This window comes from Triticum aestivum, chromosome 7B (assembly GCF_018294505.1).
Source record: "Triticum aestivum cultivar Chinese Spring chromosome 7B, IWGSC CS RefSeq v2.1, whole genome shotgun sequence".
Lineage (NCBI taxonomy): Eukaryota > Viridiplantae > Streptophyta > Magnoliopsida > Poales > Poaceae > Triticum > Triticum aestivum.
In genome coordinates, this window is record NC_057813.1 from 481,626,396 (window position 1) to 481,638,288 (window position 11,893).

An 11,893-nucleotide genomic window follows, 5' to 3' on the forward strand; every position below is an offset into this window, starting at 1 on the left:
TGCATGACTGGTTGGAGCCTAACTCTTTCAACTAGGAGACCCAAGCTTGATTCCTCCTCAACCTGCTTTTTCTTTATGTTTAACCTTTTCAGATTCAAATACTTTTCAAATTTTCATATCTTTCAAATCCTAACTCCAAATCTAACATGTTATCTATAAAATTTCTTAAAAAAATGTGTAGATATCTCAAAAAAAGTGTAGATTTCAAATATGCTATTATCTTGCATGTTAACCATTTCGAAAATTATGTTTAGGATGCATCATAGTTTGATGCTCTCGCAAAAGCTATTATTTACTATAGGCTACCATATGCTAAAGATAACAACATTAAGGACAGTATAACCGCACCTAATCCCTGCCCTCACAGCAATTTGGGTTTTGACCGTCCGTTTTATTGATCTGGGAGTTCCTGGCCGTCAGATTTAACGTGAAAAAGGCAATCTGTTTCGCAATGTGGCCCAGCTGTCCTGTGGGCTGCTGCTCCACGGGCCGAAACGGACGCCTCTCGTGCATTGGGCTGTCCGCCAGCCCCCAGCCCATTCTCTTGGGCTTGAGAGGCGTAGGAGCCGGAGCGACAGAGGAGCGGCCGGTGTGCGTCGCTCCATTGGATCCACCGGAGGTGCGTGATCGAGGAAGTCGATGCGTGCGCTGGGTCCAGCCGGAGGAACGGGATCCGGGTCCAGCCGATGTTGTCCAGTACGCGAGCGAGGGTTCGACATCTGGGACACTGCCGACGAGTAGCGCTACCACAGCCTCGCCCCCATGTTCCCCGGTGCCGCCGCCGCCATAGTCATCTACGACATCACTAGCACGGTGAGGGAGATCTTCTCTTCTCCTCGGTACTTCGTTTAGCGATCTTCTCTGAACATGTGTCGGATGAGTTGATCGTCTGCTTTCTGTTCACGTTAATCTGTTTGATTTTTCTTGTTTAGGCGTCAGGACTCTTACATCCGAGCAAGGAAGAGGTGGGTTGACGAGCTTCAGAGACTAGGTATGACTGAACATATTTCTGTACTTCCATCTTGTCGGGCTGCTTTAGTTCGATCCAAAGAACACTCTGCCTTTTGTCGGTGGAACTCATCTGTATGTCAGTGCTTATATGCACATGTCCAAACAGGGAACCCAGGTTTGGTGATGGCGTTAGTAGGCAACAAGGTCGATTTAGAAAACAAGAGGTAGGTTGGCACACAGGTACACAAATTTTGTAGAGAAAATTTTCAGAACCCAGTGCTCCATCTTTCAGTCGAACCCATCCTCATCTCTGTTGTTTCTCTGAATGCGAGCTAATAGGAGGCGCTAGAGATGTCAGCGAAGATGGCGACCTAGCCCAGGCGATACGGCGTACGGCTCTGCAGGATTGGAATGATTCGGTCCTCCGGACCGCACACCAATGCACGTTCATGCCAATCTCGTCTCGCTGTTCGTCTGTTCGTCGAGGGAAACTACTCCGCCGGGAATTGAAGGCAAAAAATTACTCTTCAGTTTCTCTTCAGGCATTCATGTTGGATGATGTCCACCTCTCGCTTGCGTTGATTAATGGATGTCTGCCTCTTTGTTTTCCCATCCTTCAGCTGCCGTGTATATATGCTTTCTCCCTTACCTTTTTCGATCCGGCGACAAAACATCCATCAACGTGGTGCTCTGCTAGGTTCCCCTATAATCTTCATTTTTTCCCCATTCATATATGATTCCTTCCACCACAGGATTACATTGTGCTAATTTCATCTCAGTCAAAAATTTGTACAGGTGTTGTTCATCATACTGGCTTATGCTCAATTGATTCGGGCCGATCTTGGAGACTGGATGTCACATTTTTTTGTTTCGGGAATTCTCAGCTCATATCTCCAATGGCTTCTAGAGCGGGTAATTCTTAGCCGATCTTGGAGACCTTATCTTTTACCATCCATTTTTTTACAGTGTACGATTGCTTAGATTACGTGTTTCTAAGTTAGGATATTTACTGTTGTTGGTCAGATTACTTAGAACTGTACAAAAAAGTGCAAAAAGTGTTACCATGCTGTTCTAGAAGGGTGTGAAGCCTCAACATCTTATGCTTCTATCCATACATGAGGAAAGCTGAATAATTATGTGCACAATTTCTTTATCCATACATGAGGAAAGCCAAATAATTATGTGGAGAATTTCTTTGTCCATACATGAGGAAAGCCAAATAATTATGTGGAGAATTTCTTTGTCCATACATGAGGAAAGCCGAATAATTATGTGGACAAATTCTTTATCCATACATTTGGAAAGCCAAATAAGTATGTGGACAATTTCTTTATACATAGATGATGAAAGCCAAACAATTATGTCGACAATTTTTTCCTTAAATGCATGGTGCAACATGCAAAGGAAATCCCTCGGCCCGTATTAGATACAAATAACATGAATTCTTAATTCAGGACCATCGCGTGATTCCACAGCCGGCTACAGCTGTCTCTCAGCGAAGAGAATACAAATGCCCTTATAGGTAATCTGGTTACCAAAGATAATGCTTACCAGTTATTCATGTACATAATAATCAACTGAAATTGATTCCTTCTGTATTACCCTTCTGGCTAATCAGCTACATATCATGGTCGTTCACATCTAAGGGCACCTTATTATAGAATGGAATGCCTATTGCTTTGGTTTCTTTATATGCTAACCATCAACTCTACTTGTGTGTTGTTTAATTGGGAGTTGAGCACGGTACTGGAGAATATACAAAGGAGAGATTTGATTCCTCAGGTCACAACCAGCACCTCTACCCCTTATAATTTTGTTTTCTAAAAATACTGCTCAACTTCTATTATTCTGCTTACATATGATGTAGCCTTTCAAGATATGTTTCATTTGGTCAATTGGCTTTGCCAACTATTGGTGATTATAGGTCATGTTTTGTGTATGAGCCTAATGCCAACCCTGTAGGATTTGTTCTTTAAATGATGGTTAGCTTTGGCGCCAGAGGGTTCCCAGTGTGATGCTAAGTATTACGAAAACAAAATGCCCAGTTGCAGTAACCAGTAAGTCAACTCTTTACTACTTTTGTTATCTTAGGTTTTGGAGGTTATAAGGAGCTTTCTTTCTTGTTTGATCAACCATGTACTTTGTGTGATGATTGCACAATATCTTCTTGTGGATCTTACAGAACAAGAAAATATATCAACTAACAGCTTGGTTCCATGGTTATGTACAACTTAGAAATACTTAGTTACCTAGAATCTGCCTGTTTACTCAATGCAAGAGTTTATCTTATGGCATCTGAACTATAATTTGGGTTACCCTATTTTGGCATGGTTTGCACATATTGTTACTTCGTTGTACCAATGGTATGCCATACTAGGGTATTACTACTCTATGTTATCCTAATTTTGGTGCTGGGCTACTTTCTGAGTGTTTGGATCTTCTATAAGATTTGGTTGGCTGAAGACAGATCTAAATTATGATGGTTCCAAGTAGTAAAATGATTTTCAACTATTCATGTTGTCAAATTTTAATAAAATATCATGTCCATCTTTAGGGCCCTTCTATGGGAATTCATATTGGTTCATCGAAAAAAGAGACGGGCACAGCAACGCGCGCCAATCATGATCTAGTATACATAAATTATCCTCTCTATTCTCATATAGTGCACAATAACCAACCCCCTACATGAAGATGTACACTAAACAACTGATAGGAGCTTTATGTAAACCAGTGCCATAACGTTGATTACCATATTGTTTGAATTTGTGTTCATGTTTTCTTAAAGAATATCAATGTTGATATGCAATCTTGAATATTTGGTATGCATATCCTTAAAGATTAATTGTTTACAGTGGAGCCGTCTAATATGTTTGCAACCAAATTAAGTCTTGACTTGAATTACAGTTGGAAACACGTGTATCGGCAAGACCGAGGACGAACGATAATAAAGGCAATGACGACAATTAGGTAAATATTTATGTTGTCTAATAATTGAAAACACCTTGAGTATACTTACAAAATCATCCCACCTTTATGTTTTTGTGCAACACCATTTATCTTATTGTTTGTCATGTGGATCATAAAAAAATTCAAGGGATTGATGTCGCCAGGTGTGTATAAGGGATTCTTTTTCTCCCGTTGCAACGCACAAACATGTTTGCTAGTACCTAATAATAAATGGTCTATTGCTTCTGGTGGTACGTCATCAAAATTGCCCCAAAATTGCAAAATATTACCCACCGATGCTACCTATAAGTGATAAAAAATATTTCACACAGGGGAATCCTCGCCTGGGCCGGCCCATGCAGATATTTTTCACGAGTTTGAAAAATGTTCATGGTTTTCAAAACTTGTTCATGATTTCACAAAAATGTGAGTGATAGTGTGTCTCGGTGATGCATCAAAATGTGGTCATAACCATTGGAAATTATGAATTTATTTTGTTGTTGCAACACACGGGCCATTTTGCTAGTAACTTTCTAATATAGGAATCGCTTACGGGCGATAGTAACAGCCGGCCGGCCCACTTTCATGTGCCCCTAGGTTTGCTATGTTCTAGCTCGATCGAGTAGAGTTTGCTCACTCCGTTTCTTTTCTCCTTTTTCGTTCTTCTTTTTTCTATACAGGTTGCATTTTTTGTCTATATATTTGTTTTTCAAACTTATACCCGTTTAACAGTTTTCTAATACGTATGTAATTATTATTTTACAAAAAGATGTTTTCAATTTACTTTTCTCACATACGTGTTTTCAAATAAATGTGAATTTTTTTCTTATCTTCTTGTGCTTTGGTAACATTTTTAGTACATTCCACATATTGTTTTTAAGTGCCACAACAAATTTTTGAAACATGTGAATATTTTTTTAATTGTGCCGTCCATTTTTTGAATGCGCGAAGCATTTTTTGAATTACACAATTTTTTTACATTTGCGTAAACATATTTATTTAAATGTCATGTGCATTTGTATTGAAATGTGCGAGATTATATATTTTTCACATGTTTGGTAAATATGATCAACATTTTTCTTTTATATGGCTTTTTTTCATATGATTAAAATTTTAGTTATACTTTTTCTTGTACGTTCATATATATATATATATATATATATATATATATATATATATATATATATATATATATATATATATATATTTGTATACAAGCGAGACATTTTTCTATACATGTTTTGCATTTTTTAAGTGCAATATTAACATTTTTCAAGATTAACATTGTTCAAATCTTTTTCCGAGAAATGTCTCAAACATGTTTTTGAAACTCGTAAATATTTTATTGAATGTAATGTACATTTTTTAATGTATGGAATCATTTTTGGAATTACATGAATATTTGGTACACAATGTATAAACAATTTTCATATACATGATTAACACTTTCTACTTTTTGATTGACAATGTACATTTTTCTTATACATAAACATTTTTCGAGAGGCACATAGCCGTGACCCCTATTTGCTGCATCGTGCCACAAATAGAGTTTTCCGCGGTGCGGAACAAACAAACATGGACCCTGTGCGTGACTCTATGTTTGCACTAGCTTTTTTTCATCTTTTAGTTATGTTTCTTTTTATTTGGATATAAAATTGGGAACAAATTAACAAATTTAAAAAAAAATCAATTTTTAAAAAATAATGATTTTGTAAATAATTTCAGTAAGTTATAATTTTGTGAGAATTTAATAAAACAGTTCGTGAATTCAAAAAATGTTCACACATTTAAAATATAACCATGAATTTGAAAAGAGCTAAATTAAATGGACAATTTTCTTGCAGTTTAAAATATTCGAAATTCAACAAATGTTCAGATTAATATAAAGTTCAAAAATAAAAAAATGTTCCAATTTCAAGGAAATGTTCACCAATTCAAAAACTATTTTTAACTTGAAAAAATGATCTCGAATCTAAGAAATTTTACATATTTAAACAATGGTTGTGAATTTGAAAAAACAATTAAAAAATGAAAATATGTTCATTCAATTGGAGAAAAAACATTGTGAATTCAAAAGTTGTTCTTGATTTTGAAAATGTTCGAAACTTAAAGAAATGTTCGAAAAAAATCAATAATTCAAAATATGTTCTTTAATTTGATTAATATTTGCAAATTTTAAAATAGTAAATCAAAAAACTTATTCTACCGTCTTGAGTTTTAATAGCTAAGTTGCAATAAATGCAACCAGCGGATAAAGAAAATACAAAGAGAAAAACAAGACCAAATAAAAAGCAAAGTGTTGGAACAAGCCAACACTAGTGTTTGAAGCTCTCGCTGAGTTGAAGTACAACCTTATTACAACTTATTCAAATAAATACCGCCACATCTTGATGTAGACGTGGAAATAACTTCTCTAAGCTTGAGCTTTTGCAACACCAAACCGACGAGATCGTTGTGACGGCTGGGAGTTCGGAGCCCATCCTTGACTCCACTCGGAGAAGTTGTTCACCATGTACCGAAAGTGTCTCGAAGAGAATTGGCGAGGTTGCTCGTGTTATTGATGGAGGCTTCGAGGTTGTAGATGTAGGGCACATCCTTTGGTACATCATATTAGTCTCCTCCCACTCTTAGTCTGCAGCAAGTTTGTCTTCGCTCACATCGTCTGGTTCGAGTGCTTCTTGGTCATATGTTGCATCTTCTTCCTGTGGCACCTAATGCAAATTTTGTCCTCTATCGAGAAACGATTAGTCATGGGAGTAGGGAACAAGTGTCCCACTCTAGTAATTCAAATGAAGTGACGGCCATGAGGGATATTGCGAGCCCTGCACTCAAAAGAACAGAGTATTGACAAAGGTGTTACCTACGAGCTGGCATAGGTTGGTGAATTTCAAGCCAAGAGAGTTGGCCAACATGGTGAACACTTCGCGCAAGCGATATATCCTTGTGCATAGTTTACTTGGTATGCAAGGTGAAGCAAAAGTATCATGCCCAAGTTGGGTGAGTAGTTGATGCCAGGGTTCACGACCTTCCCAAGAATCTAGATGTTTTCTTCATTAACCTTTGAAACTTCTCCTCATACCTGCAATGAGTTAGTGATAACATATAACAGGATACTCAATGCAACTTGGCCTATTTCTTATAGCTTTGGCATATAATTTGACCGAATAATGAAAGTGGGTGAGGTTCGAGCCTATCGTAGGTTTAGCGGTAGTGTTCATTGTTGTTGGGGAAGCCAAGTGGTTTCACCACTCCATGAGAGAGATGTCAACATTTTGATACATGAGACGGAAAGTGACCTCTTCTCTTCTTCTTCTGGGTTTGCTACTTCTTGAGCTTGCGTTGATTTTTCCCTTGAAGAGGAAAGGGTGATGCAGCAAAGTAGAGATAAGTATTTCCCTCAGTTAAGAACCAAGGTATCAATCCAGTAGGAGGTACAAGAAAGTCCCCAATATATGCACCTGCACAAACTAACAAACACTTGCACACAACGCGAAAAAGGGGTTGTCAATCCCTTCACGGTCACTTACAAGAGTGAGATCTGATAGAAGGGTATAAGGTGGGTTTAATGCACCATCGAAAGTTGCGCGGTACTAGAGTGTCTAGCAAATGTGGAAGGGTGAGAGTGCGTATAATCCATGGACTCAACATTAGTCATAAAGAACTCACATACTTATTGCAAAAAGTTTGTTAGCCCTCGAAGCAAAGTACTACTACGCACGCTCCTAGGGGGGAGGTTGGTAGGAGTTGACCATCATGCGCTCCCCACTTTCACACAAAGGAAGACAATCAAGAATAAATTGCGCTCCAACTTCATCACATAACTAGAAGATCATACGTGCATGCTACGGGAATCACAAACCTTAACACAAGTATTCTTACTAATTCACAATTTACTACTAGCATGAATCTAATATTACCATCTTCATATCTCAAAACAATTGCAAGGAATCAAACTTCTCATATATTCAATGCTCTTTATGAAAGTTTTTATTATATCCCCCTTGGTTGCCCATCATATTAGGACTAAATTCATAACCTAAGCAAATTACCATGATGTTTATAAAACTCTCAAAATAATATAAGTGAAGCATGAGAGTTCATCAATTTCTACAAAATAACATCACTGGCATGCTCAAAAAGATATAAGTGAAGCACTAGAGCAACTGCCTAGCTCAAAAGAAATAACTGAAGCACATAGAGTATTCTAATAAATTCATGATTAATGTGTGTACCTCTCAAAAGGTGTGTATAGCAAGGATGATCGTGGCAAACTAAAAATCAAAGACTCCTATCATACAAGACGCTCGAAGGAAAACACATATCATGTGGTAAATAAAAATATAGCCTTAACACTACAAAAAAAAATACACTTCCGCGATGATACGTGTTTGTCACAGTAGGTCGCATTTTTGTCATGCATGTACATCCATGACGATTTTATGACAGAATCAAGATAGTCATACCTGTGTTGTCGTAGAAGTGTTCCATGATATTACCAAAATTATCATCACGGAAGTGTCCACTTCCATGACGATAAATCATGCGTCACAGAAGTGCTTTCGTCAAGGGTGACCGACACGTGGCATCCACCATAAAGGAACACCGTTAAGCTACCGGGTCGGGTTTTGGATCCGATAACCCGTTAACAGCCCCGACCAATGGGGATTTTCCACGTGTAAAATCATCATTGGCTGGAGGAAACATGTGTCGGCTCACCGTTGGGACAGATGTCATCCGCTCATTGGACCGAAGGTGCCTATGATACGACGACACGTGGCACGGCCCAACAGAGGCCCATTCCTGTGAAAAGGCCGGCCCGTTTGACTTGGTCAAAAGGTGGCGGGCTGGCCCACGGAAAGCCTGTTAACGGCCTGTTCGCATATAGCCCATTTATAGCCCGCTAAGCCAGGGCCCGTTACGCCCTATCAGAATTAGGCCCAGTAGCGTCATCTGGGCCGTCCAATATGATTCAGTCCGTTTTAACTTCCGGCCCATGTGTGGCCCATGACTTCTTTCGGCCCATATGAGGACCTTTGTAACTCTTGGCCAATTAACGACCCATGGTGAAACTGGCCCATAATGAACAGCATATCACTTTATACCCATTAACGGCCCGTTATTCCATTGGGCCGTTTCCAGCCCAAGTTATCTTTCAGCCTTCTCAGGGCCCATTGATTCTTGGGCTCATTTGCAGCATTCGGTTACATATGGCCCGTTACTGTCATTTTCTACTTGTGGGCCAAATTTAGCCCGTCGTTACAGTCGGCCCGTTTGCGGACCGTTAATATGTTGGGTCGTTTTCATGTAAAAAAACCCGTTGGGCTGTTTTCATAGAGTTATCAAATACGGCCTATTAACGGCCCGTTATGGTCCACGAATAGTACGACCCATGATTGGCGAAATGATGATACGCCCCGAAGAAGGCCCATGGATCCTACGGGCCGTATGAGGCCCATGGATAGTACGGCCTGTAGAAGGCCCATGGATCGTACGACCCGTAGAAGGCCCATGGACCCTAAGGCCTGTATAGAAGGCCGATAGATCCTATGGCCCGTATAGAAGGCCAATGGATCCTATGGCCGGACGAAGCTCATGGATCATACGTCCTGCAGGAGGCCCATGGTTACAACAGTCCGTGTGTTGCCATGATTATTTTGGCCTAATCACCAAAATAGGCTATTGTGGCCATTAGAAAAAAACAGAAAAAGAACTGCAGTGACTACAAGCAAACAACTAAACAAGACAATAAGGAAATAAATAAGCAAGCAATTAACGCTAGCCTATTACCCCTATTACACATATTACATCCACTGGACATCAAAGTTCACCACTAGTGCAAATATAGGGAACAAAGCAGCACATTACATACACTGGCCGTCAAAATTGGTCACCAGTGCAAATAAACGCGGCAGCAAAACAAGAGCATAACTGAAACAACTTCAGAAGAGCTCAAGAAACGTTATCCTGGGTATCCACCATGCTCGCAATAAGCTTAGCAAGCTGATTAGCTTTGTCCCGTTTGGCGCTAAAATCCTCCAACACTTGCTATTGCACCAGAAAGTATGCATTTGAATGCTCCAGGGACTTCAACAGTCCTTCCGCTTCTTGTCGCAGCATAGCTGATCGATGTCTTTCATCTTGTAGTTGAGACTCAAGAAACCGAACTAATTCAGACAGTGAGTTTGAATAGCTTGTGCAAGTGGTAGTGGCCAGTAACTCGAACACTAAACCAAGACAGGACTTTGGGGTTGTCTCGCTGTCTTCAAGATAGTCTTCCTTAGCTGTTTTATCAGCTTTGTTGGAGACCAACAAGGATGTGTCACTATCCTGAACCTTATCTGCATTACTTCCTTTACCATTGCTTAATAAGGCACTCTTCCCCAATATTCTGTCAGCATTCTAAAAGAAGAAACAAGCAGACACATAACAAGTTTAGCATGTACTAGTATATGAAACTCATTTCGGTGAACCAGTTCATTAGTAAGGTGGACAAGATTAAACTACCAAGTCTTCTATTGCCAAGTACTAGTACATAATAAAAGCATCAAACAAACATATATCTATGTCCTATGGTCACTACATTGTCTTGCCAAATCAAAATAGAGACATGCTTCAAATCATATCAGTTCAAGACAAAGCGTGGGAAACTACACGGCACAACAAGATTTCAGATGGGTACCACGGGTCTACATGTACAACAACACTATTGGCTCTGTTGTGAAGCTAGTAATGTGCATGATATGAAAGTCAACTGTATACACAATTGAAATTGAAATCAACAGAGCTATTGATAAGAGCAAACATGTTAAAGAAACATGCGTGAACATACCTGCTGTGCCATTGGAGTTTTGATTGGATCCTTCAATTTAAAAATAAGTTTGTATTAGTAAATACAGTGATACAAGAGCAAAGTAATCATAGTTAAAAAGGCGCGCCTAAGCGAGCGCTTAAGCGCGCCTAGGCTCTAGGCGTTGGCAAAACACATTGCACATAACTACGCATAATCTGTGCATAACTGCGCATAAGCATGCGCTTTGGTCAGTAAAGTGCAAGGCGGTGGCAAAACGCACAATTAACGCCTAACGCTTTTTTGAACTATGATAGTAATGGAATCTTAAATTAGAATAGTTGTTGTTCAGGTTTAGGCACTTGTTCTACATGAACAGAGTACAGTAAGATGCAAGAATATAATACTTAAAAATAGAAAATGAGCTCATAGACCTTACCACATTCTTGGTTCGGGACCAGTACAGAACAAGGCGTTCCCAGTCATCGTCCAGTAAATGTGTCTCAGGAGAACGTAAGGGAATTTGATGAGTTTCTTTGTCGGTGAAGTACATTTTCTTCAGGTAATTCCGATACTACCACCAAGAATTCTTGAAGATAGCAGAGGTATTAGAACAGGTTACCTCATCCTAAGTTTCCAAATCGGTCCTTCTCTATAGAGAAAAATGGGAAAATTTGTTGTATTACAACCATCATGGAGGTAGGATGTATGGGACGAAGCAAAGTAATTGCCATGAACAACATTACTTACACATAACTCCTGGACAAACACCTATAACTGGCATTTTCCTTCATCTTCAGTATAATATTTCCAAGATGGGAAGATACACACATACGATTTAACAACATCAAATGCGATAGATGCTAAACTATGACTAGCTGGTTGTGCTTCCTCCACAGGAGTAGGCGTACTAATTGGTGGAGTTGGGGTTCGCCGTGATAGTACTGGCCCTTTGGGCACTAGAGCTGCCTTACTATCTGCTCTTGTTTGGGAGCTCTATGGTGGAGATGGTGCTGTGTCAACAGGAACTGGGTTACTATCGGCTGGGGTTGGGGTTAGATTGGGTGAAGCTGGTTCTCTGTCCATCACAGTAGGGGTACAATATGTGAGAGTTTGGGTTAAGTGTGGTAGGGTTGGTTCTTGTGCATGTACAACCGGGGTGCTATCTCCACCAAGGGGTAGCACTGTTTTATTTGAAGACCATGTTTT

At 39.5% G+C, this 11,893-nt stretch overlaps 2 long non-coding RNA genes across 2 annotated transcripts; both read left to right on the top strand.

Annotated features, from left to right (window-relative positions):
• Positions 1-617: 617 nt before the first annotated feature.
• LOC123155503 (uncharacterized) lies at positions 618-1,457 on the top strand. Its single transcript, XR_006477462.1, has 4 exons — positions 618-813; positions 933-991; positions 1,093-1,175; positions 1,291-1,457. It is a non-coding gene; the product is annotated as an uncharacterized lncRNA (long non-coding RNA).
• Positions 1,458-1,569: 112 nt separating this feature from the next.
• Positions 1,570-4,772, top strand: LOC123160894 (uncharacterized). Its single transcript, XR_006480443.1, has 4 exons — positions 1,570-1,648; positions 1,747-1,863; positions 2,406-3,008; positions 3,856-4,772. It is a non-coding gene; the product is annotated as an uncharacterized lncRNA (long non-coding RNA).
• Positions 4,773-11,893: the final 7,121 nt, after the last annotated feature.